This window comes from Ambystoma mexicanum, chromosome 4q (assembly GCF_040938575.1).
Source record: "Ambystoma mexicanum isolate Mex_15411 chromosome 4q, UKY_AmexF1_1, whole genome shotgun sequence".
Taxonomy (NCBI): Eukaryota; Metazoa; Chordata; class Amphibia; order Caudata; family Ambystomatidae; genus Ambystoma; species Ambystoma mexicanum.
The window spans coordinates 73,230,335-73,255,604 of record NC_090928.1 but is presented as its reverse complement, the minus strand read 5'-3'; positions in this window follow the sequence as shown (position 1 = coordinate 73,255,604).

Genomic DNA, 25,270 nt, shown 5'->3' with positions numbered 1-25,270 from the left:
TTTATTTTATTTGATATACATATAGCAACAAGGCTTTGTATAACACATGACATACAATTCATATACAAAAAATTACATAATTCACATAAAAGCCACGAGATGGGATCAAGACTTATTCAAGACATTTTAAATTTCGGCTAAGTACATGTAAAATCGAACAATAAAATATATTAGATTTATGTTGTTTCCCTGCATAAAAACCAACCTAAAGAGGTTATTTCATTGATAGTAGTCACATTATCATATGGTTTGAAAAACATCATGCGTAGTGAATCTAAGCTTTCACATTCTGTAATCAAGTGAGACACAGGGGGTCATTCCGAGGTGGGCGGAAGAGGATTACCAGCACCGGCAAGGAGACCAGTAATCCCCTATCGCCCAATTCCGAGGTCCCTTAGCAGGAACCGTAACGGACGTGTGGTCGGACCACACGTCCTTTACGGGTCCCGCTAACGGACCAGGGTGAAAATAACAGGCTTGCCATTCGCGGGCCCCTTATTTGCGCCCTCCACATTCCCATTGACCCCTATAGGGGCTCAAATGGGAATGGGGAATGGTTTGTTCAATGGGGACTTACCGGTTCCTCCAGGGTCAGAATGGACTGGTAAGTCCCCATTGAACAACACCGGACTCGGTACCGGTATGGGAGGCAGCCATGGAGCTAATTGATCCATTGCTACTGCCATACTCGGAATGACCCCTACTGTTTCACATACCAGGTTTCCACATAAGCGACAAAATGTGTGTAGGTAGTAAGAGTGATTGTTCCTGCCTTTAGACGAAAGAACCGCTGTCACATTAAATGTAATTAGAAGGTAGGTACGAAAGACATACAGACTTGGATAAGCAGTGATATACCTCGGAGGAGATGTACGTACCATTCTTTCATTGCAAAAATCACTAGTGGATGTCATACTCCCAACATGAAGCATGTTTTGCATAAAAGCAACCTCAAGTAGTTTGATCTTCAACCAATATTTTACATTGCATGATAGAAATGAATTGCTATCCTCATGTAACAATTTCTTATGAATACACTTTAAGGCACCAATGGTTCCAATTGAATTCCACCTTTGCACTTGGAAAAAGCAGCATCAGTGCCTTCGCCATGTCTTTCAGTGCACTCAGTAAACTTACCGCACTGGTATAACCCAAATGCACTCCTCCACAATACACCACTAGAACATTGGGAGTATTGAACGTGGCTATATCTCTACAAAGTGCAAGCACTCCTTGTAAATTGTGGCCAGGCACACCATACCACTAAGCCTCCACTCCCTGAAATCCAAGATTGGCAGAACTGCCATTTCTCTCTGCATACCTCTGTTGATCACTAACAAAACAATCTCCCTCCATCCACACACTGACTCTCTCCATCTCTGCAACCACAGCCATTTTCACTACACAAAGCAGTGAAAAAAATGAATACCCTCTCTTCCTATAAAGCACAACCAGAACACCAATCCCTACAGTCTCCTTTCCATGCCAGGCAGCCTGAAAAGCTTTGGATGTGGCACACCCTGTACCTCCGTAATGCAGGTGCAGCCCTTCTTCCCTTTCCACTTCACTCTTTGCAGCACTCTCTCATTGGCCACTGTTAAGCAGTCACACACCCATCCACCAATCACAGCCAAGAACTCTACATCTAACTCTGTTATCTCAGTTCAACACTGCTGATGTACTGTTCAACACTCAGAGTGCAGGTCTCCTATGATTCCCAAGCACCCGCATCAAGAAGTACTGTAAACTCTCCAAGATTTCTACTTCCAGATTCATCCACATCTGCATCTAGCAACACAAAGAACAGGTATGCATATATTTTGTAAAGTACATTTCCAGCTCTTTTACAAATACATCTAAACAGGGTTTCTGCCACTTACCCTGTATAACCTACTCAACAATCATACTCTCATGTGTCCCATTTTCTGACAACAAGTGGCAGCTACTTACAATATTGTCTGCTGAGAAAGTTTTCTTTTAATGAGCACTTTTATAACAGTTTCATAACACACATTTCAATTTCAGCATCACTCACTGTGTTTATTTTGTAACTGAAAATAAATCCACATTTGAAACATTTCCACAGCATGTTTAAGTGCCAGATCCTTTGTGAAAATTCAATATATTACCAGGCCATGCATGCTTGCCCATATCATCCATTCTAATGTGGAATCTGTTATTTTTTTCTTTCCTTCTGTCACTTTTAAAATCACTGCTCCCACTAACACACCTGCAGTAAAACTTCCAGAATGCACACTGAAAACGAAAACGTAATGTATGTTACCAAAGCATGCCATGTACATGGATTGAAAAATGACAAAATATCCTAGTGACACTGGGGAGCTGTCTTCCAAACAAGTATTACAAATCTGGTAGACACCCTTCTGCACCAACAGCAGTGTTACAACAATACTCGTAATCACATGCAATGTTACCAACTCTTCTTCCCAAGAAATCCTCCTAAAGTGTAAAATAATGTGTTATTCTACTACAATTATTTTACCATTTACACACATACCCACTAATGTTCTTCTTTCCCAATTGCAGTGAAGAACACCCTCCTCAAAGACAGAAACATCTCTACTAGAGGATAAAACCCCGAAGAAAACTACTCTTCACATCCAACAAAGTAAGTGTAGTAGTATAGTAGTATTCTTTCTGCTACTCATACAGTGCAGTGTAACCATATAGTAGCCTACAAAATTCTATCCAATCCAACACCATTTGCTTCACTCTTACTCATTGCACCCCAGCAGGTACACTCTTTGTATTCTCATTTGAACACCAGTATCGTAAAACCCACTAGTGTTGTGAAAACATTGTAATGTCCTTACTTATTCATGCACAGTACACTGTCATATGCACTGCAGCAAGCCCTTCACACATCAACACACAGCTACTATTACAACATTCCCAATCAGAACTAACAGCCCATTGCACAATCGCACATCCCTATATGTATGTCTGTCCTGATATTCAGACACCCATGCAGAGTTCACGCAAACACATTGCACAACTTTCAAACCCACACTTTCCTTTTTTCTCCAACAGACAGAAGAAAATGCCTACCAAATAGCCACTCTGTAGAAAACAACGAAACAATAGAGCAGATAAAACTAAAAGCATGCTAAATAGTCATCCACCTCTAGCAGGGTGTGTAGCAAATGTACAAACAAAACAGCTAATACAGTCACTCAACAAAACTGAAGCAGCTAGCAGTAAAAAAAAGTATGACCCATCATCCAAAAAGTAAAAATAAAAAGAAATGTTTTATGAATAATACAACTACCAATAGCGCTAGCACTGAATCTAACAATGTTAACGTAGCCACAGTTAAGCATTCCAAAAAATATAATTTTACAAATATGTTTCACTGTAGAGTACTTCAGAATCTTATAAAAACAGCACAGAAATCACACTCAACCCTTAAAACTTACAGCAGAAGACTAATCCTGGAAGCTCTCATTGACAGTGCAATGCTCCTCAAAAGAAAATTGTTTATATTAATTTTAACCAGAATGAAACCACTAACAAAATTAATCAGTAAACTACAAAAAGTACTTCACAACATGCGCAACGTCAACATAGATACCTTTGCAAACTTCGGTGCAGGTGAGTGGATTCACACAGCCAGCACAGAACCATATTTCAATGAATAGGCATACAAACAAGAGCAGACAGCCACGATTCCCATACATTGCAGTGGCAGAGGGTATGAAATGGTAGACAACACCATTATGGCAGAAGAAACCCTCATTGAAAGAATGTCCCCAACAAACTTACAATCAACTCTCCATTCCATCGAACCAATCTGTCCTGTCTACAAATGTCCCTGCACCTCAGTGTGTAACGTACGAAAACAATCCTTCAAATCTTTACGGCAATTGCTCAATCAGTATGTGAAAGTAAAAGAGAATATAAGAATAAAAACTTTGCAAACCATGGACTCCTGTCCAGTGCACAATTACACAGGACTGCGAGGACATTAATTTGCCTGCATTTCTGGACCAGCTTGGAAAAGCACCTTCCACCACATCAAAATGATAGCAACACACCACTCCACTATATGGAATCTTGTCCAGAGACTGTACTATGCAAAACGTCCTTCTTTTAGAACTGAAACATTTTAATAACATTCTACTACATGGCACAGCCAAAGAACTCCTTGAAGAAATAGACCACATCCAAAGCCAATATTTTGGAAGTGAAGATCACTTAGAAAATCCAGTAACTTTAGAGAAGAGTAGTGAAAACCTTACAAATGCCAACCTTCTAAAATACACGTACAAAAAAGAAATAGCAAAGTTTAAAAGCACATCTGCGGAAGTAGCAAACCAAGTATGTGTGTGTTGTTGCAGAACTTTTTATACAAAGAGCACCAAAACTATAGATATAACGTACACAATAGAAGACAATGAGGAATCCCTATAGTTCTAGTGAGCTCTCTATCTTATAGCAGAAAACAAATACAAAATTACTAACCCCTCACTACTTTACATATACTGCAATAAAAAGCTTGATAAAAAACCAAATGCCTTCACGGGCCATCACTAATAAATTGGAAATATTCCCACTTCCAAAACCTCTCCAACAGCTTAATTTGTATGAGAGCATTATAATCCAAACAGTACACCCATTTCAAGCTATAACACGCCTTCAACCCAAAAGCAGCCAAGTTGCCTCCTTCTGAATTACTGAAAGGCATTTGTGACAAAGTAGTTTATTTGCCATCAGATCTTAAAAAAATTGTAGAAACTCTAGGAGTGCAACAGCCAATAGATCAATCTTTCATTATCCTAGTGAATGGTGTATTTACGAAAGACAAAAAAAAATTGGCAACAACTGATAGACTTAAACAAAGTTAGAAAAGCCCTACAATATCTTAAAGAGAACAATGAGTACTACAAAGAAATACACGTTGAACCAAACCTAAGGTAAACCACCTAAATAATTCAGGATTCTTCAGCAACTGTCCAATTTGAACTTGTAGATCCTATTACGGTATTCAATACACGATGCACTAGAAACATATCAAATGTGCCAAGCCAAAGGATCTCCAATCAGCATATGGGAAAAAAGTGTAGAAGCACAAGCCTTTCCTCTACTCTTTCCTACTGGAAAAGGGGGAAGGTATGATGAAAGATGCACACAAATGACAGCATCAGAATACCACTCTTTACGAATGTATTCTGAAGACCCCAGATTCAGACAACATGTTGAATACATATTCCACCTCCTGTTTGAAAGTGAACTAGCAACTCTATGTTACGGAGTTGCACACACATTTAAAACAGGTTCCAATTTTTTAAACATGTCTGCTATCCAACTCTTCAAAAGATAAAAGATAAAGATGAAGTTTTGCAGTCATGTATCACAAATCTCTTAGCAAACCTCTGTTGTACAAAAGAATACTGGTTCCGAAGTCATGCTGATGTAAGGTGTAGGCTACGGAAACTTGGTTTGTCACTTTGAGTTGTGCAGAATATGCAAGGGAGTACTTGCACAACTTCCTATACATAGCAAACCAAAACAAAGAAGGGATAGACATAAAAACTTCAGGAGTACTCTGTTCTCTTGACCCTGCAAATGTATCAAGATACTTTCACCACTGCTTTATTTCCATGCTGCACTTAATCTGTAATAAAACAATTCCTCCCCTCAGAGAAGTCCAACACTACTTTTGGAGAAAAGAATATCAATCCAGAAGAGCAACATACATCCACATGCTTTTGTGGATAAAAGATGTTCCTAAATTTGGTCAGGACATTGATGCCACTGTTTTGCAGTTCATTCACAAATATGTAACCTCCACATCCCTTCAGAAAGCACACATAGTGAGCTACATATTCAAATTGTATGCTTCCAAAGACATAAATGTGGCAAATATTGCTGATGCAGATATAAACTACACCAAATGCCCCTATGGTTTCCCTAGACCAGTTTAAGCAAAAGGACAAGTAAGCAGCTTCATGTAAAAAGCAAATAACCTAAAAACACATACTGCATTAAAGGAAGTGAAGCTTCAAACTACATCAATGATTACAATGCAACCTTTGCCCGCTTGTGGAATTCAAACATAAATATACAGTACATTGCAGACGATTCCACTGCTGTTACACGATATGTCACAGCCTACCTAACCAAAGCTGAGAAAACAGAGCTAAATGACCTCTGGGATGACATATTATCCGACAAAACACTGTCCCAAAAATTGTACAGCTTTGGCACAAATAATGCTCTCTCATAGAGAATGTAGATGCTACAAAGCTGCAGACCGGTTACCAGGAACAGCCTTATATGGCAACACTGAAAATATAGTCTGGCTAAGCCTTGGTCCAGCTGCATCCAGAAAAAGAGTGCTCAAATTGTACCAAGACATAGAAACAATAGCCAAAAATGATCCCAACAGCCAGGACATTTTGGAAAACAATGTAAAAGACACATACTACCCAAACAGAAGTAGTGCTTTGGAAAACATATGCCTATATCACATAGCCCAACATTTCTTGTACAAGAATAATATTAAACCAGATTAAATAAAAGATAAATACATAGTCAAAACTTGTGAAGGCAGCCTCGTTAAACTTACCAAACCCAGCCTAATTAACAATATAAAGCTATCATTTAAAACTTCTCAACATAGAGAACTTTACTACATGCCCCTACTTCAACTTTTAAAACCATGGAGAAAAGAAGAAGATTTATTAGGCACCCATGACTCTTTTGAAGATGCTTTCAAGGCAAATGAAGGCAGTATAACAAATATCGATTTGAAGCAGTACAAAACATGTTGGACAATGAACACCAACAAGAGGAAGAAGTTCAAGCACAACTAAATGAAGACACTCCTGAGGGCAGTCAACCTTCTGTTACAGGAAGCCAAAAACCACCTGGAGAGCCACTCATAGTATATGAAGCAGAATTAGCCTTGACTGAAGTAGAAAACACAATGTGGCAATGTGAGGAATCCGAAGAAAACTTTGCTCTGCTGAAATCACAACTCAATGATGCGCAACGTAGCATTTTCCTAGAAGTAACTAAAGAAATTGAACACGGTTTGCAGCATGAAAGTACAACTTGTAGCTGTAAAAATGATAAACCTGTACTCCTCTATGTAAGTGGTGAAGCTGGTTCAGGCAAAACATTCTTAATAAAAATCATCAGCAAATTCCTCCAAAAAATTAACAAACAATAAGCTTTCAGCTGTTGTAACAGCCCCCACAGGTTTAGCTGCCTTCAAAATTGAAAGTGTTACTTTACACAGACTACTGCTCCTTCCAATAGAACACCAAAACAAATGAGAGTACTACAAACTGTCAACAGAAACTGCTATGGAGCTACTCAGAATTCTGAAACAAATGAAAATGCTCCTAATAGATGAGGTGAACATGGTCTCAAACCTAATGTTGGCTTTGATTCACCTCAGACTGCAAAAGGTCTTTAAAATGTACTACGAAGAACTCTTTGGAGTCAAACATGTTTTTGTTTTTAGATATCTCCTACAAAAACACCAGTGAAAGGTGAACCTATTTTTAAAACCTTAGGACACAAAGAGTGCCGTAACACACTTGGAAGCATAGGAAATGCAAATCTCTGGCAACTTTTCCAATACAGAGAACTAACTCAAAACATGCATCAATCTGCAGACCTCACCTCTGCTAACATTTTAAAAAGCATTTGGATTGGTCTTCTTTCTAAGGATGCACAATCTATCTTAAATAGGAGACTCATCCATGACCTACATGGGCATGAGACATCTGCTTATGATGTCATGGAACAATTAGCACACACAAATGTGACATTTATGTCCTTAATGCCAACCCTAGCAAGCTGTATGCAATTCGATGAGACCATGTTAAAAAAAAAGAAATGCAACCAATAGGGCATATTACCTCCATAGACAAACTGGAAGTGCATGGCATGACACTCCATATGTGTCAACATGCAACAGCCCGACTGAATAGCTTACAAAACTTCATCTCCAACACAGCTGGTTTGGAGAAAATGTTAATATTGTGTTAAAACTGGGGAGTAATTTTGAAAAATAACCTTGACGTGGAACACGGTTTAGTTAATGGAGCACTTGGAACAGTTGTTGGCTTTCAGATATATCCACTCAACAAAAACATTCAGTTTGTGAACATCCACTTTGGCAAACTTTCAGAAGTTAAAAGGATAGGACGCTCAACAGCACAATTCCTTCTTTTCAAAGACATGTATGTACGCAGAGAGCAATTCTCTCAGTCTCTTGCATATGCAGTCACTATTCACAAATCGAAAGGTGTAACCGCAGATCAGGCATTGATTGACATTGGCAGCATAGTCTTTAAAGAAGGTATGAGTTACTTAGAATGTCACGTCTACGTACAGTCAAAGGACTATTTCTAGTAAATTTTGATACAGACAAAATCAAGGCTGACATTCCTTGCATCGTGGAGTACAACAGACTACTTGCAATCTACACACCCCATCTCGATATGTACCCTGTTCCTCAAAAAGGAAAACTTGTTAAAATAAAAGTAATGCAAACAGAACTTATAACAGATTTCCCAAAAGTACCAAAGAATGTGAAAGCAGCTAATACTCCATCAAGTAGCACAACCACAAAACTATGAAGTACAAATGCAAGTGCCCATCCAACAGCACAAACAAAGAGAAATATGTCTTCTAAAAAAAACAAGTGGAGATCCAGCAAATGACACAGACACAGAACTCTCTGGTCCATTTAGATTTTCCAACACAACAGGTGTAAATTGCTATCCTAATGTAGCAATCAGTGTTCTGTTCCAATTGCCACCAATTGTTCAAAACATTTACTTGAACGGTGCAGACCAGTTGTGTTTGCATATGCTCCTCTATCATAGAAATGCAACAAGCAATCTTACAGTGTTTCAGGAATAAGGCAAGAATTGGACTACTGTGTGGGAATGGTAAGATTCAGCATAAAAACACAGGAAGACCCACAAGAATTTCTAAAGTACTTACTGCAAGTGCTAGAAAGCAAAAATATACCTATAAATGAAATCTTGCAGATTTTACATACGTGGAAACATACATGCACTCTCTGCAACCATGTTGCGCTGGAGCAAGTCCCTAATGAACAATGTGTGTATGTATCTATACCTAATTGTGAATTGCATAAGTTACTGCACAATAGACACCAACAGGTATATAAGTGCTAATGAAAAATTGCTTTCTGAACTGTAAAAGTATAAAAACTTAGCATACACTAACTAGTATGTGACTACATCCATAGCACTACAATGGTGTTTGTGAAATGGAAAACAGTTTCAATATGGCAACAGATGTGCATAGTGTACATTTTCGATAATGCTATACAGTTTTTTCCCCAATAACCCGATGATTATTCGAACAGAAACAACAACTGTGCAAAACTAGCACTAACATTGTTTCACCCATAGTACTTAAAATGTACTGATTATGATGGTCTACAAACTTTAGTCACTAACCTGTAAAACTATCAATTTTTAGAATATACATACTGCTGTCTAACTGCACCCATACCAGTCCAATGAATACACCAACTGGTATCTAACTGCACCCATAATACTGCAATATTACCTTCCAATACTGGGAAAGTTAAAATCCACCAACAAGAATGAAAGTGCACCAAAACATACCCTTCAAGACTCTTAAACTATCAACAGTCCGAATACGCCAATTGGTATCTGACTACACCCACAGTACTGCAATATTAATTCCAATAGTAAAACAGCTAAAATCCACCATCAGGAATGAAAGTGCTTCAAAACATACCCTTGAAAACTGTAAAACTATCAACAGTTAGAATACGCCAACTGGTATCTAATTGCACCCACAGAACTATAACATTAGTTTTCAATAGTAAAGGACTTAGAATGCACCAACAGGAATCAAACGGCATCAAAGGATATTCTTAAAAATTGCAAAACGATAAACAGAATACATCAACTGGTATCAAACTACAACCATACCACCACCACTTTCGAAAAGCAAAACACATACACCATTTCAATTGCTCCTACTGCAACAGTGCTCGTAACAGCAAAAGCACGTATCTGTGCACCTTAAACATTCCTGCAAGAACTGCACACTTCAAACAAACATAGTGTGACATGTAACGTCAAATAAATGTCCTCATTTTTTAAATATCCTACATGTTTTTTTTTCTCAGAGACCCAATGATTATGCAACCAAACACAGCAACTGTAAAAAATGCACAGTGATGTGGTTTGAAGCATAGTATGTGTGATGTACTAATTATGAGGGTCTACAAAGTACATGAATATGTGAGATTGTGTGCAATGCGACATTGGGAAATACCTTACCTAACATATTATGCTGTTTTTTCACAGAGAAAGAAGCAAAGATTTATCCTGCATTACCATGTACAACAGACACAATCTGTGCCTGCAATGGCACATCAATGAAAAGTACCATTTCCACTTCTATGGTATTGTGTCACATGTTCCAAAAAGAATACACTGCCTATACAGTATGTATAATCACTATACACATATTATTGTAATGCTTCTTTCCAATGGCCAAATTCCATTTCTGTACACATATTAGTACAATGCTTGTGGCCGGTGGCCATATTTTTGGGTGCATGGCTGTATTATGCTGTGGTGGTTGTGGCCAGTTCCTAGACTCTTGGGTGCATGCACCAAGAGTCTAGGGACTGGCCACAACCACCACAGCATAATATGGCCATGCAGCCAAGAATCTGGCCACTGGCCACAACCCACACACAACAATTTGTCATTAACATCCCAATTTAAACACCATCTGCAGATATCAAAGTAGCGCGCCAACCCTATTTTTCACCAATGGCAATATCACCATATCATCCAGACCCCACTCCACTACTCAAAGAACCCCTCTTGCAGGCACCAAATAAGCCCAAACATGTTTCTCCACCTTCCCACCAAACACTACCTACTGCAATGGTTGTGGGTAAATTACTGATTGCATGGCCTTATGATACTGCAGTAGTTGTGCCAGTGCCTAGATTCTTGGGTGCATGGCCTATTTTTAACCTATGGAAACATCCTCATATCATCTACATTCCACTCCTCTACCCTAATGAAGCCTCCCTTCATTCACCAGAGAAGCCGGCTGCCCAAGGCCCTGTCCACGGACTACTGCGGTGTCTGCGAACTGCCGCGTCCCACAATGTCTTCTTCCACCTAAACAAACACGTGATATCAACCATTTTTCTTTCCCCCACCCTTCCCAGCCCCTCGTCCCAACACCAAATGCCCCAAAGCATGTTTGCCAGCTCTGTTCCCCACCGTGCTATCCGCAGACAACCACTGCTGTCCGCGGATAGAAAATGGCGGGCATTTCAGGAAAATACGATTCACATCACGCTTTTCACCAACCAACCAATCGGAGTCCTGTCCGCGGAGCGAACAGGGAAATGAGTCAGCGGAGCGGACCCAGACATCACTCATTTTTTTGGACCTACATTTTGCCTGTTTTAAAGAAAACTACTGTACAGATTTACACCAAATTAACAAAACGCTTTCAGGACCAAGCCGCCGCTCCTGCCACAAATTTGGTGAAAATTCGTCTAGCCGTTTTGACTGAACACGTGAGCAACATTTATTTTCCCTTGCGTCTATGGAAAAAAAAAGTTTGTGACCCCCTATTACTTTGCGCCCCCTTGACTAAACCTCACCAAACTTGCCAAACAAATTCAAAGCAGGGCATATACTAGGGGATGGTATCATTGATTATGTGGCAAGAGCAGTTCGTGTAAGAAGCAAAAGCTGTGGTCTCTTAGGGTGGGAGTGTGATGGGTTTATTTAGTTTAAGGTTGTACAGGGCTCTGATTAACCAGGGAGAAAAGAAATAGATAGGTCATCGGGGTAGGAAACAGGTATCAGGATTTTTGAGGTTGAACATTGGGTTTTAAGTGGCTCTGGGGAGGCCTCCAGGTAAGGTTGAGGTACTGTATGAGGAAAGTCTGTGTGGTAGGGCAGACAACCCCTTTCACAAGAAGGGCATGCCCTATAAATGGGGAATGTCAAGGGAGAGCACTGGTCCAGAGCAGCCGGAGGACAGGTACGTTGAGTGCTGGTGGCTACGTTAGCATCCGGGTGAAAGAGAGAAAGGAGAGTGTTAGGAATAAGAGGGTCAGCAGATTGATACTGAGAGGTTATGGTGGGATGAGTGTATTGCTGATATGCTCAGGGTGATATAGCAGATAAGTCTAGGGTAACGATAAGTGAGCAATTGTTGGAATATACTGTGCCGATAATTGGTTTGTGGGTTGTTGTGCCAAGTGGGCAGAGATAGGGAGAAGGATGCTAGAAGGAAGGGGTCTGGGATAGAGATCAGTGAGTGCAGGGGTAAACAAATAGGTGGGGACAGCAGGATATGGGCCAGATTGTACAGGAAGTTGGATGGTATGTTGGTTGGCATCATAGGGAGAAAGGTTCAGTGGTAGGTTTCACAGGGTATCCAGGGGGCTTCTTTCAGGATATTGGAAGGTTAAGGCAGAAAGATATTATCAGGAATGTTGTGGCCAGTTTTGGTTATTGTTTCAGCAATGGTGTATGGGAAGCTGTCAGCAGGACATGTTCTGGGGGAGTTACGGAAAGGGTTGACTGGATTAGTGAGGAAGGTTGACTGGATTATGGAGGACAGGGTAGCTTTTGGGTCACACTACTTTGGGAGGGGCGCTTTAGATGTGGGGAAGAGGAGTAGAGATGAGGGGGCTGGATTTTTTTGTGAGGGGCGTGTAACTACGGGATGTACAAAGAATTTATTTTAAGGAACCATAGGTGTGTTGAATGTAGGAGGAAATGAGTGCTGTGAAAGGGGAAGATATATAGTTGTCACTATGTTGTTTCTTTTTGCAGATGCGCAGCAGGGAATGTTAGAATTCCTGAGAGGAGGCTAGGTGAACATTTGCTGGTGAAAGGTGGCATGGAATTAGGGTTTTGGTACACATAGGGATGCAGCTGTGAAGATGCATGGTGAGATGGGCATGGTGAGTGTGTTGATCAACTGCTGTTCTGTTGTCGGAAAGTGAGGAGTGCCAGGGTGTGCAGGGGGAAATATATATTTATGCTTGGGGGGTGGGCTTAGTTAAGTGGCCCTCACTAAGAATACTAAGACACACTCTAGGTATTTGAATAAGGAGTGGAGGGGTCTTGTTTTATTTGACCAAGTGCTACCATGGGGGGTGTGGCGGGCAGTGGAAACAGCCAGGAAAGGAAATAAGGTAATGGATTCAATCTCTGAGTGTGGTAGGTTACACGTGATGCAGCATCCGAATATCAGGTATGAGGAATATAGCTGGTTAGGGAAGTCTGGGTATACCTCATTAGTTTAAAAGGAGAAGAGGGAAATGCATTTGGGTATCAGGATGTTGGGGGAGAAAAGAGTAAAAATGTAAGAGCGGGTGGAGCAGAAAGAACACCTCTGGGGACGGTTTTTCTGTGTGCAGGAACACAATTGGTTGGTTGAAGCCGAAGGGTTATTATTACGGTAAAGAGGCTGGTTAGTGCTTTTCGGAAGGACAGGCTGGCCCGGGGTTACAAGAAAACAGAAAAGGTAGGGAAGAAGGAAAGTCATTGGCTCAGGAAGAGAACATGGAAAAAGTTGGGAAAGATGTTGGGGAGTTTGGGGGAAGGAACATTTGAAGGGAGGCAATGAGGCAGGGGGAGGAAGGATGTTCATCTAGTTATGTTAACAGCTTGATTACTCTGCATGACCAAGGACGATGGTTAGAAATGTTTGCCAGCTGTGGCCTGTCACATTAAAGCAACCTTTTCTACTTAAGGCAAGTCTGGGTGTTTTTGTTCAGTCTTGCCCAAGTGGGTTCTGTGACAACACGTGTTCCCCATGCCACAGGGTGAATTTGGGTGCTGCACAGGCAGCCAGCAAGCCATGCTGGGGTGCAGAGTGCCCTGTAGGCTATTTAAAGGGGGATCAGCAAAGGTTTTGAACAGTCAACTGTTATGCTGAACATGTTGCCCCACCACCCATTTTTGCTATGGACATTTTTTCTGGGGGTTGCAATTGTACTTATGAGGAGAGTGAAAGGGAGGGATGGCGTTTCTGTGGCAGGCTGGGGCAGCAAGGGGAAGCATGATTGTACTTTAATGTTCTATTGTTGCTCATACGGCAGGTAGGCCTGGCCTTCAGGTTTCTGAAGGTTTATTATTGCAGTCAAAAGGATGGTAAGTGCTGTTCAGACAGACAGTCTAGCCGGGGGTTACAGGAAAGGGGAAGAGGTAGGGAAGAAAGACGGGTGTTGGCTACGGGAGAGGACATGGATAAAGTTGGGAAAGATGTTGAGGAGTTGAGGAGTTGTAAGGGGAAGGAATATGTGAAGGAAGGGAATGTGGAGGAGAGGAAGGGTGTTTACCAAGATATGTTAACAGTTTGGTTAGTCTGTAAGGCAGAGGAGCCAGGTTAGCAATGTTTGTAAGCTGTGGCCTGTCACATTAAAGCAACTTTTCCAATTATGCTGAGTCTGGGTGTTTTTGTGCAGTCTGGCCCAATGTATCTCTCTGGGCACTACACAGGACATTCTTGCTTTATGTCTAGGTTTTGCTAGAGGACCAAAATGTTTTGTTTTGTCGGGGTTACTGAAGAAATTAGACTTGCCTCCATGAACTCCTTTTTGCTGCAGAATCTTTTTCACTGCAGTGAATGAGCGACGCACACCTTGTACCATGGCACTGAAATCTGGGAACCTTTTTCAAATGAGCTTTTTCAAACCGTATTGCTCCCATTTCTACGGCAGGGCTAAGGTGTAAATGATAGTCTCTATAATTGAAAACCTGGGCAATAACAGGTTTACGGGGTTGTCCAAATGCAGGTCTATATGTGAGCTAACAGTGCAACCTTTCAATTGAATAGTGATAAGAAAGGATTGGGTAAAGCAAGATTTCAGGCAGCATCTTTTCAAAAAACAGTCAAATAGAATCACAGACATAATTTTTTGAGAGGCTGGTTATGTGTATTTGTTTCCTACATAGACGATAACAAAATCCTCATTTTGTTCTAGTAACGCAGACAGCGCTGTCTGTTTAGTCTCTGTTTCAAAATCATTTTTGTTCACAGTATTCTTTGTGGTCTGTTGTTCCAGTTTGTCAATTGAGTGCAAATGTGTTCCACGTTATGCTCTGAAGAATCAGGTTTATTAGACACAGCATGTCCTCAGAAGTAATGCCACTTTGAGATCACTTAAAAGTGCCAAGATGTCTGCATTGTGTTCCTCCATTTTCACAGCAGGACTCTCAATTTGGCCATTTGCACTTCAACCGCCTTTGCAGTTTACACCATCTAGCTGTCCTTATTGGACTGACTCTTCTCTGTGTTTCCAAGCAACATGTGGACTGTGAGTAGCCAGGAATGAGATGTGGACACACAAGAGACATGTTTGTAGTTACAAAGCTTTGTTAACAAAAATGGAAGTTGGAAAATAGCTCACTATTCCTAATCTCTGAGGAATTACCCTACCTGAAAACGAATGCATCTGTCAAGTGTCAAGGTGTCCAAACAAAAGGTCTGTCCTGTGTCTGTGGTCCTATTCTGGCCCTGGCACTCTAAATAAACTCCACTGTGTAAGGGAACTGACTCTTGAGTTCTACAAGTGCTCAAATGTTCAAGTTCAACACCAAAGTTCAAATCCAACAAAAAAGGTTTCCAACTTACAATGTTTGCAGTTCCAGGGATCAGCTTCCTTCCCCAGATTCTTTGTATCACGTTTCACCAATTCAAAAGAATACTCAGTTCCAAGAGAATTACTATCTCCCCTTTGTCTCTTTCTTTTGGGGAATTAGCTCCCTTCCCCAAGTTTTCTCTTCCCCTTTTATATGTTGCAAATCCCAAGGGTATATTACTTCCTAAGAACTCTCCTTCTCACTGTACAATGTTACAATAGTTCATTGATTCAAGTGCATGCCTTCCTTGAAGTTCTTTACAATAGGTATTTGGTCTTCACCTGGGATATTCTCCTGCCAGGTCTTATCACACAAATGCCTAACTTTCGCTTCACCTGGTTCCCCTTCCGACCAGGACTGTATAATGCAAACATCAACCTTCACCTGGTATTCTTTCCTGTCCGGGCTTTACTAAACACACACACACACACTTAACTTCACCTGGTTTACTCTCCTGCCAGGACTGTATTACCCAAATACTAAATGTCACCTGTATACTCTATTGCCAGGACTTTGTTTCACAAATATTAATCTTCACCTGGTATACCCTCCTGCCAGGACTTGGTCACACAATTACTTTGTTATTCCGATACAGGACTTTATTATATGGATCGCTTTTATTTTACACAAATACTTTGTTATGCAAATACTTAATTTAACCTGGAATACTTGTTTACCAGGACTTTATAATGCGGGTCAATCTTTCTTTTAACTTGGGGTTCAATAACCCATGGACAAATTGCTTTACAAATACTCTCACTTCTTTAGTAATGGTGCTGGCTATCTTGCGATGCATTCTTAAGAAGTAATTCACTTTATTCAGCCACCCTTTAACCGACTTGCTTCATTTAGGTTCACCGATTATTTCTGTTGCTTCATCAGAGTGAAATATATTTGCTGGCAAACCAGTAACCCCTTTTCCTTCCCAGGGATTACCGGTTGTATTCAGCGTTTCTCCGCTCTCCCCTGCTTTGGCATACTGGCTTTGCATGCGCCCCATCCAGCACTGCATTCTCGTTGTATAAGCTTTCGTAATGTGCGGTTCCCACTGCACACTCTCTTTCAGCAGCGGACTGCCCGCACCCTGGTTTCTCCATTCCTGTGTCGGATTCATCTCAAGGTCACCTTTCATGGTGTGCTTGCCTTCAGCATGGTGCTCAGCGGTATTACAGGTTGTGAAGCAGTTCGGTGTCTGCAGCTCGCCTCTCTCCTTCTCATAATCAGCTGCATCCGGCCTGTTTATGAACTTCCCAGCTTGCTTAGTCAATTGCCAACAACTAGACTGCTGTGTTGGTTGCCCGGTCTTCGTAATCCTCCTTACTCTGTTGTTCTTTCTTGTGTCAGTCATTATGAAGTTGCTTTCTGAATGGCTTAGTCGACGTGGATACTGAGCCTCCTGGGAAGTGATCTTCGCTACTCCCTGTCTCTTCCTGGTCCTAGGTGTCAACATATTCTTTCTAAGCGGAGTTTGAGGACTAATCACAATAGATCTATTAGGAGGTGGGGGATGAGTGTCACAATATGCCGTTAAGGCATGGGTGACATCCTTGAAGGGAAAAGGGGGTGGGGGTGTTTTCCTCTAACAGTGTCCTGTCAGTCTCCCGAGGTGTACCTCCCTCCAGATAGTTCTCCATCATATAGCTACCCCCAGGGTCAGGATCAGCTAGCGGCTCTTGCCCCCTGGCTATATGGGAGGGGGTTTCATCAGAGAAAGAATTGAGGACATCATCACACCACCTACAAAAAAAGCTGTGTGAGCATTGTACTCCAGCTCAGTGTCCATGTAGTGCACAAGTACTCATGAACAATCGTTTTTTGTTCACTGCTAAGAGGTCAATGAAAATTCTATCTGTTCACTGCCAGGGATGACTATGATGGTGTTATCACATCTATGCACTGAGCAGCATGCTTCACTACCAGGATACCGAGAAACAATGTTACGTCAGAACTGGTGAAGCCATTAACCGCTTGGGCAGTTTATCTGTAAGCAGCTGTATTCAGTCCTCTTCCAATCCCATTTTAAACCATCCTGTGCTCATTCAATCAAATCACCACAGACACGATGTGTGTATGACTCAAAGTGAAGGCACTATCAGCAGAAATCTATCTCTGCAGACTTCATGGAAAGTTACATCATTGTGGTCTGAATGTAATGTAAAACCACAATCTGACTGCAGACAGACACAGTAGCAGGATAATGGCTAGCCAAATCAGAGCAAAGTGACAAGGCAGTGGGATGACCAGAGTTTCACACAAAGGACCAAGAGCACTCACAGTTCCTGGTAATGGTATAGGGCTCCAACGGGCCTCCCCCCAGGCTCTGACTATGGTGCTCTTTGTGCACACCCTGAGGTAGGGAGATGTCCTCCTTTGCACCCGGGGAAGGGCCTCAGAAGGCTGCATTCTCGCCTGCTGTTCCAGCCACCTGATTGGCTGAGAGCCCTTCTCTGGTTGCAAATCTTCTTTCTCTGATAAATAAAAGCACGGTACCTGCTTGTACCATTCAAATTAAAAGATCAACTAAACCAATGTAATGGATGAAAGCTTACCATGAAACTCTTGCATGGGTGCTATGGGCTAAGAATCTTTTTTTTTTTTTTTAAAGGACCTTTCAAGGTTGTTCTCGCCTTCAGCACCTGCGCTTCAGTCGGCGGCGATCTGAGGCTGCCGGTAATGACCTTCTTCCATTGTAAAAGTACCTTTGCTTTACTCTGGCCCTTAACTTGGGTGTCATGCTGTTATCTGCAGGGGCGGCCTGCTACCTTGGTCAATATCAATTCAATAGGGCGTATTGTGCATTACCTTAAAATCATTCAAGCATGATCACATCATATAACTCCATCCCACAATACCGCTTCTTCAATGAGGTATGCTCACTGCAATTGCTTACATTTCCCAAGGACATATTTCCCTGTTTTCTATTAGAATAATAACAGAGGTCAGCTGTTTTTCAAAACATGTTTCAGTAGAAGCAAGACTGTTCTTCTGCCATCTTGTGGGCATGTTATGACAGAGTGACCATCTGTGAAGGTTCTATAACCTGAATTTATTTATTTTTAGTACTTAATATTATGCAGGTAATTCTGCCTCTGAAATTGGGATTTTGAGATCAAAGCCCATTTCATAAGGGGGTTCCCTGCTAAAAGCACAGTGCACCTTTCAGCCCCATGAAACCCAAATTGAAAACACTACAGGCTAAAACTCATCAAATCCAGGCAAGTGCCACATGGACAACGCATCTACAATGAGTGTTGGCATGAATTGGCAGGCCAAGATATAATGATTCAATTCCCTGGTCCAACCATGCCAATGCATGGACATGTATCCCTGATCAGAGCCTTTCCTTATCAGACGACTGTGCCTGGCGCATGAGAACATACTCCATTTATGATGATGGTCCACTAACATGCTGACTCCACAAAGGAAACCAGAGGTGAACATGTCAACATGATCTTTAAGGAATCCTCTCTTGTCACACCTACCTAGGTATGTGCATGCCAAATGGCAGATGTGCCAATGGTAGAATAGTGATAGGCCTGCAAATGGACCACGCACACTCCACACCTACGTTCTTTGGTCAGTATCCTCACAAATGCACAAGTGTCATTCCCAGTCATATACCAGTCACCATGGTGACTAAACAGATGTCATTTGTGCCCAAACAGCTTCACACGCTGACCCAAGGTGAAGAAGGCGTAACACATCTGGGTCTACACAACCTACCCCTAACCACACTATGTACTAGCACCCTAACCACCACCCCTGCTCTCCACACTCTTGGCACCTACGGGAAGACCCTTAGCAAGAAAACTACTGCCACCAGTCACTGCAAGGAAGCTGCAGACACCATCTATATCGCAAGTACCTCAGCAGTTGTGACCAAAATCACTGACAATACTCCTGATGCACCAGCTACACCGGCTGTCATCATCTCCACCGCCACAACACCGCCACTTGGACAACTCCTGCTGAGCCCGATTCACCTGCTACCACCACTCCTAACATCACCACTGGCACAGCTCCTGCTGTGCCAGCATTACATGGCACCGCCATTACAACCGCCACCATAAGCCTGCAGGCAACTGTGAAGACAAATCAGTCGTTGGACATTTCTCCAGCCATTCCTGGATTTACACTGCCTGACCAGCCTGACTCAAATTGTGTCCAAAATCCAGGCAGCACCTGGCCCTGTCTCACATGCTCAACCTACTCAGTTGTACAAGAATAAAGACACCAACATATGGACTGATAATGATGTCATTGAATCTGTGGATGCGTATAGATGGAAAATAGGTACCTGTGCGACACTCCCTCACTGTCCTCAAGCCTGACAATTTGCCCCATATCATCCTTGAAGGAATCTGTATCAGGCTGTCAATATCAAGGAGCACCAGAAGTGAACTTAAAATATTGTGGACATCCCGACATGAGGCAAGAGTGATTGACAGGCAGTGCTGTCACTTCACAGATGCAATAGCATCAAATGCAGTGGTGAACCGGAAGGTCTGAGAGCTTGAAGAGGCAAAATCATCCGGCACAGAGACAATGTAGAGGACAATACTCCTGACAATGCAACATATATGGGTCTAGATTCTGCAAGTTCCATCACTGCCTCCCCCATCGAAGGCTCACTGGCAGGGAACCCTTGTCGTTTGTCCAAATGCTCAGTCACACAATCACTAGCTGAGCTACCTGCCCTGTGAAAACCGTCATGGAAATAGGACTTTCTGACCAGTGTCGGGGATAAGGGTAGAGGGAGGGAAAGGGTGTTTGGGAGGAGGTGGATGCAGGGACAAGGGTGTATGGTTGATAAATAATGACACATCTCAATTGGAGAGAGCAAAGTCATAATTTAGCGGATGTCAAATATTTACTTCAGTCAGCATTTATAATCATGTGCAAAACGTGTACACATGTCTTCAATAAAAGTTCTCTATACGTTCTTGATGCATAATGCATCAATTCCTGCCTTCCATACACCCACTGCATGGTGGCACCTAACCCCCACCTTGATTATTGGCATCTTCCTCAAGGTGAGCCATGTGACCCCATGGGGGCATGGGAGCATGGGGACATGTCTACTGATGCACACAAGCATCATGGCACACCCAACACCTATTTTGCCAATGTTTACTACCCTGTACAATTGGAGACCACTTTGTTTGGTGGAGGAATCAACACCCACCCTTTAGCATACCAAAAGCTCACTCTATACACTACCTGGTGCTGGTGTGCATCTCGTCATGTTGCACTGCCTTGCAGTGTAAAGGATTCCAATTGGGCGTCACACACTGGACCCAGACTCTTGTCCTTAGTCTAGGATGAAGTGCTTAATTAGAATACTTTTTCTTTATTTTCTATGAATTCGGATTGAGCTGGCGCCCAACCCGTCTCACACCCCCTTTTACAAATACCCCAGGTCACAATCGACCATGAACCAGGCCAATAGGTGGGAGTACAATATTTATTTATTTTAAAATTCCAATGAGATCACACAATTCTAATATTGGGCAGCAATCACCAATGGGGTGATAATTATATAATAAATGACGAAATACACTTAGTTTGACCTTCTGTTATAACATATCCAAAGCACAGATGAATAGGAGCAATGTTACTGTTCGGGTAGATAGCACCCGAGTTAAGATCTCCCCCTGCAATGCTCCCTCAGACCCCTTTTAATCGAATTTTGAGTGGATAGAAAGGAGCATCAAGGAGTCAGGGCTAGGCAGCAAACATAATTAAAATATGACCTTCCCTCACAAAATAAGAGGCAAGATTTTAAAACCCTTTTCAATTGCATAAAATGACACTCGGAATTGCTAAATAATTAATTTAAACGTGTGGGTGAATAAATGAGGTAAATATGATTTATCACAGTATCAGGGATATAATATCACTAGCAGCTACAAGGCAAGGTATCAACAAAGGGCATACAGTTCAAAATGCAACTGGAATGTAAGAACACAGTGCAGCCAAAATCACACCTTGAAAAGTTGCATTTTCCACTTTTTGCAGTTTTAAATGTCAAAATGGATTTTAGACAGAATCAGAATGCATTTTTTAGGCTGGGTAATAGATGCACATCACAGGGATAATATAGAAGTGAAAGAGTGGCTCTAGCTAAATACTTGGATGAGATTTTCAATGTGGAAGGAGATTTGGTTTTGGGAAAATAAACGCAGTTAACAGAGAAAGTCGGTTTGGAAAGAAAGGACAAGCTTTACTTAAACTAGATTATCAAGACTAGATTGTTAAAGAAAGACACGGTACGCTGCAAGGATAATTTGCAATGTTAATCTTTTCACCCCACGTTCAGCGCTATGTGGGAATTACTTTAACTATTCAAAATATGACTAAGGATCTATGCAAGACAGAGATTAATAGAAGAATTTCACTGACACTTAGAGATGAAGGACAGGATGCACAGAGAATTCAGACAGTTTTAAACAAGTTACCAGGGTATGGATAGGATTACTTAGAGAGTAGAACAAAGAAAAAGTATCAAGATGGGGTATGCTGTGAGTAGAAATGTAATGGGGAAATACTCACAATCAGCACTTGAGTTTGGAATTTGGGGCAGCCAACCGGGTTTCTGGACTCAAAGGCTCTGATCACAGCATTGCGGGCTCTCCTACCAGCAAACAGCTGGGCCTGTCTGGTCACTGGATAGCAAGGTAGTGGGGCAAAAAGCCGGTCTGGTCACAGAATACTCCCAAAAGGGTACCACAGCTATCCCCCCTAGTTATTGGGATTTTAGTGGGGTTTCTGGATCAATGGTCCTGCCTAGATAGGGTCAGCTATGCTCTGGCCTGGCAGTAGAGTCTGGGATCTTGCAGAGTGAAAGTGGAATATCTGGATACGCAGGCACTGGAAAATTCAGAAGAGAGTCTGTCCCTGTGAGCTCCCCCCATTTATATAAGGTGGGTGACCTCACAGGATTTATTGTTGGGGAGAAATAAGCTAGACCTACCCCTAAGAACTAGATAGGTCAGCCTATGTTGGTTGCCTCCTGCAGGAGGGGACTCAGTTTATGGGGTTGTGTTTTATGAAGTACAAAGCCATCCCACAGTTATTTTTGCAAAACATCAATTATGACATAAATTGCTCCTTTTTACAATTGTGGCACTTTGCAAATTACATAGGCAGATTAGATATTTCACACATCACATGGCAATCCAACTCACAGTTCTGTACCACATTGTTTCACCCTTCCAATAATTTTTCACGATTTTTAGTGGGAACCACTTCACCAAAATGTCCCCAATCTTAGATCTATGTACATATTATCATAGAGCATATCTCCATTCATTTTTAATGTTCCACCATATGTACTTTTCTCATGATGCACATGTTCCTGGCGTTTGTGTCCAATACATGCTATGGACGGCCACGATAATTTGTTTTAAAGCCACCAAAATTACCTTTAAACTGTAAAACTTTTACATTACTGCTTTGTCCAGTTGTAGAAATAACAGTTTTAAAGTTTATTCATTAAAATAGTCTTTGGAGGCAGATGGGCTGGCCTTTGTCACCAAATGTCAGTTTAGCCCAGGGTTGCCAGGAGTTTCTCAGTTTGAGTGAATGGTAGGTGTCACTTAGAAAAGTAACACATAGGTGTCCTGGACTCTATTGTGTCAAGCTGGAGCCCAGCCACAAAGTATGATGGGCGTGTTATATTCTTCCTCTTAGTTATTCAAGGTTTCCAGAGGCAAAAAGCAACACATAGGTGTCCCAGAAATCCATTGTGGCTCCTTATGGGGGAAGACCACTCCTGTTGCCAGCACACAAATGTCCTTTGAAGCCAAGCAGGAAACCTGTTTGGCTGGTTCCCTAGTACAGCCAACGCATTTATTTATTTATTTATTTATTTAATTTTGTTCTGAATCAGAAACAAGCCTGTTGAAATAACATATTATATTAGATTTTACACAAACCCCCCTTACATTTCTAGGTAAGGACAGGGCCTTATTCAACATTACCCTTTAAAACATTTATTTTTCTTGTTTGCAAAAGCACATTTTGACACGTGGTGAATTCTGCTGGGATGCCCCTTTCAAATTCGGTTTTCTCTTCCATCTGGATTCCAAAGATTGTTTGCAGCACTGGTCAGTTTCTCTTACACAGCAATTTGTTCAAGGGACAGGTCCACTGAAATTGACATATGAACAGAGAGCTAGGGTTTCTTTTGAAGAGTTTATTTTGACATTTTGCAGCATAAAAGTCAAGCGTTTTTCCATTCGGCTGAGAGTAAAGTTTGAGGTGATTTCCCAGGTCTTGCCTAACACAACCTGTCATTCAGTGAGAAATGCTTTCTTTTGCTGAAGCACAACTGGAATATGGCTGGGCATAGTTGGGGCTTACTGGATCAGAATTGTAGATTGTTGAACAGATGAAAAAGAGCATCAGGGTGCCATCATTTTAAATGTAAAATATTTCCTTTTTCAAGGGGAAATTTTGAGCTAGCAGCAAATCAGTGCTGCTTTTCAAATCTCTTCTTGTGTGCACCTAAGAAAACACACTGGCAGCCTTTCTCGGTGTGCTGCTGTTCCATCTTGCCCGATAGGTGCTTGGCAAGACAGTGCAGCCATCATTTTGTAGCTGCAAAATGCAGTTTTGATGCGAGGCAATGGTGCTCAAAGGAGCCGTCACAGCCATTCTGCTGGTGACTGCTGAAGTGCAGCTTGGTGATGGAGGGGATTTCTGCTGAGTGGATAAATGTACCCCACTGCTGTCTGAGGGTTTCAGACAGGTGTCATTAGCCACAGGAGCTGAGGATAGCCGGAGTCAACTAATCAATCAATGGGGATGGATGATAAATGAGGTATATTTATCAGGACTCCTCAGTATTTATAGCATAAGCACCAGTTTTATAGCCAATGTACATGTTGCAAAATTGACTTTTGGTGTTTGTGTCCATCACTTCTATCAAAGGTCAAGAAGTAAAGGGCAGAATGCTGAATATATATTTCCTATACAACCTTGGTGTATTACTTATGGCCATGTTATTATTGATTTATCTTTCCTTGGTAATCAAGCCTTAGAGAAAAGGAGTGTGAGCCCCTCTACTGAGAACACAAAATATATCAAATACCATGTTCTATGGAATTTCTTCCTCTCAGGACAGTCTACAACCACATTTTAGCTCACTGCACCCTTAACAGAGGAGAAATACCCATTTGCATATCTTTCTTTGTCCCACCCACAAGGGCAGTCCAGCACCGAAATGCTAGGCAATTCTCCTCTAAACAAGAGTACCATCAGAAACCTCGGACACACGTTTCGGCCTTTTTGGGCCTCCTCGTTGGGTGAAGCTGAACCTCTCTAAGGCACAGTGAGCAAGGGGTCCATGTCTGGATTACCCTTGATAATGTTCGGTGAAACCGCAAGTTTGACAAAATTGAAAAGGAGTGTGGGAGCTCCTCTACTGAGAATGAACATGGATCAAATACCCTGTTCTATGGAAATTCTTTAATTCAGGAGGGTCTACAGCCATGTTTTTGCTCACTGCACCTTTCACAGAGGAGAAATAACCATTTGTCTATAGGCCTTTGTCCCACCCAAAAGGGTAGTCCAGCACCAAA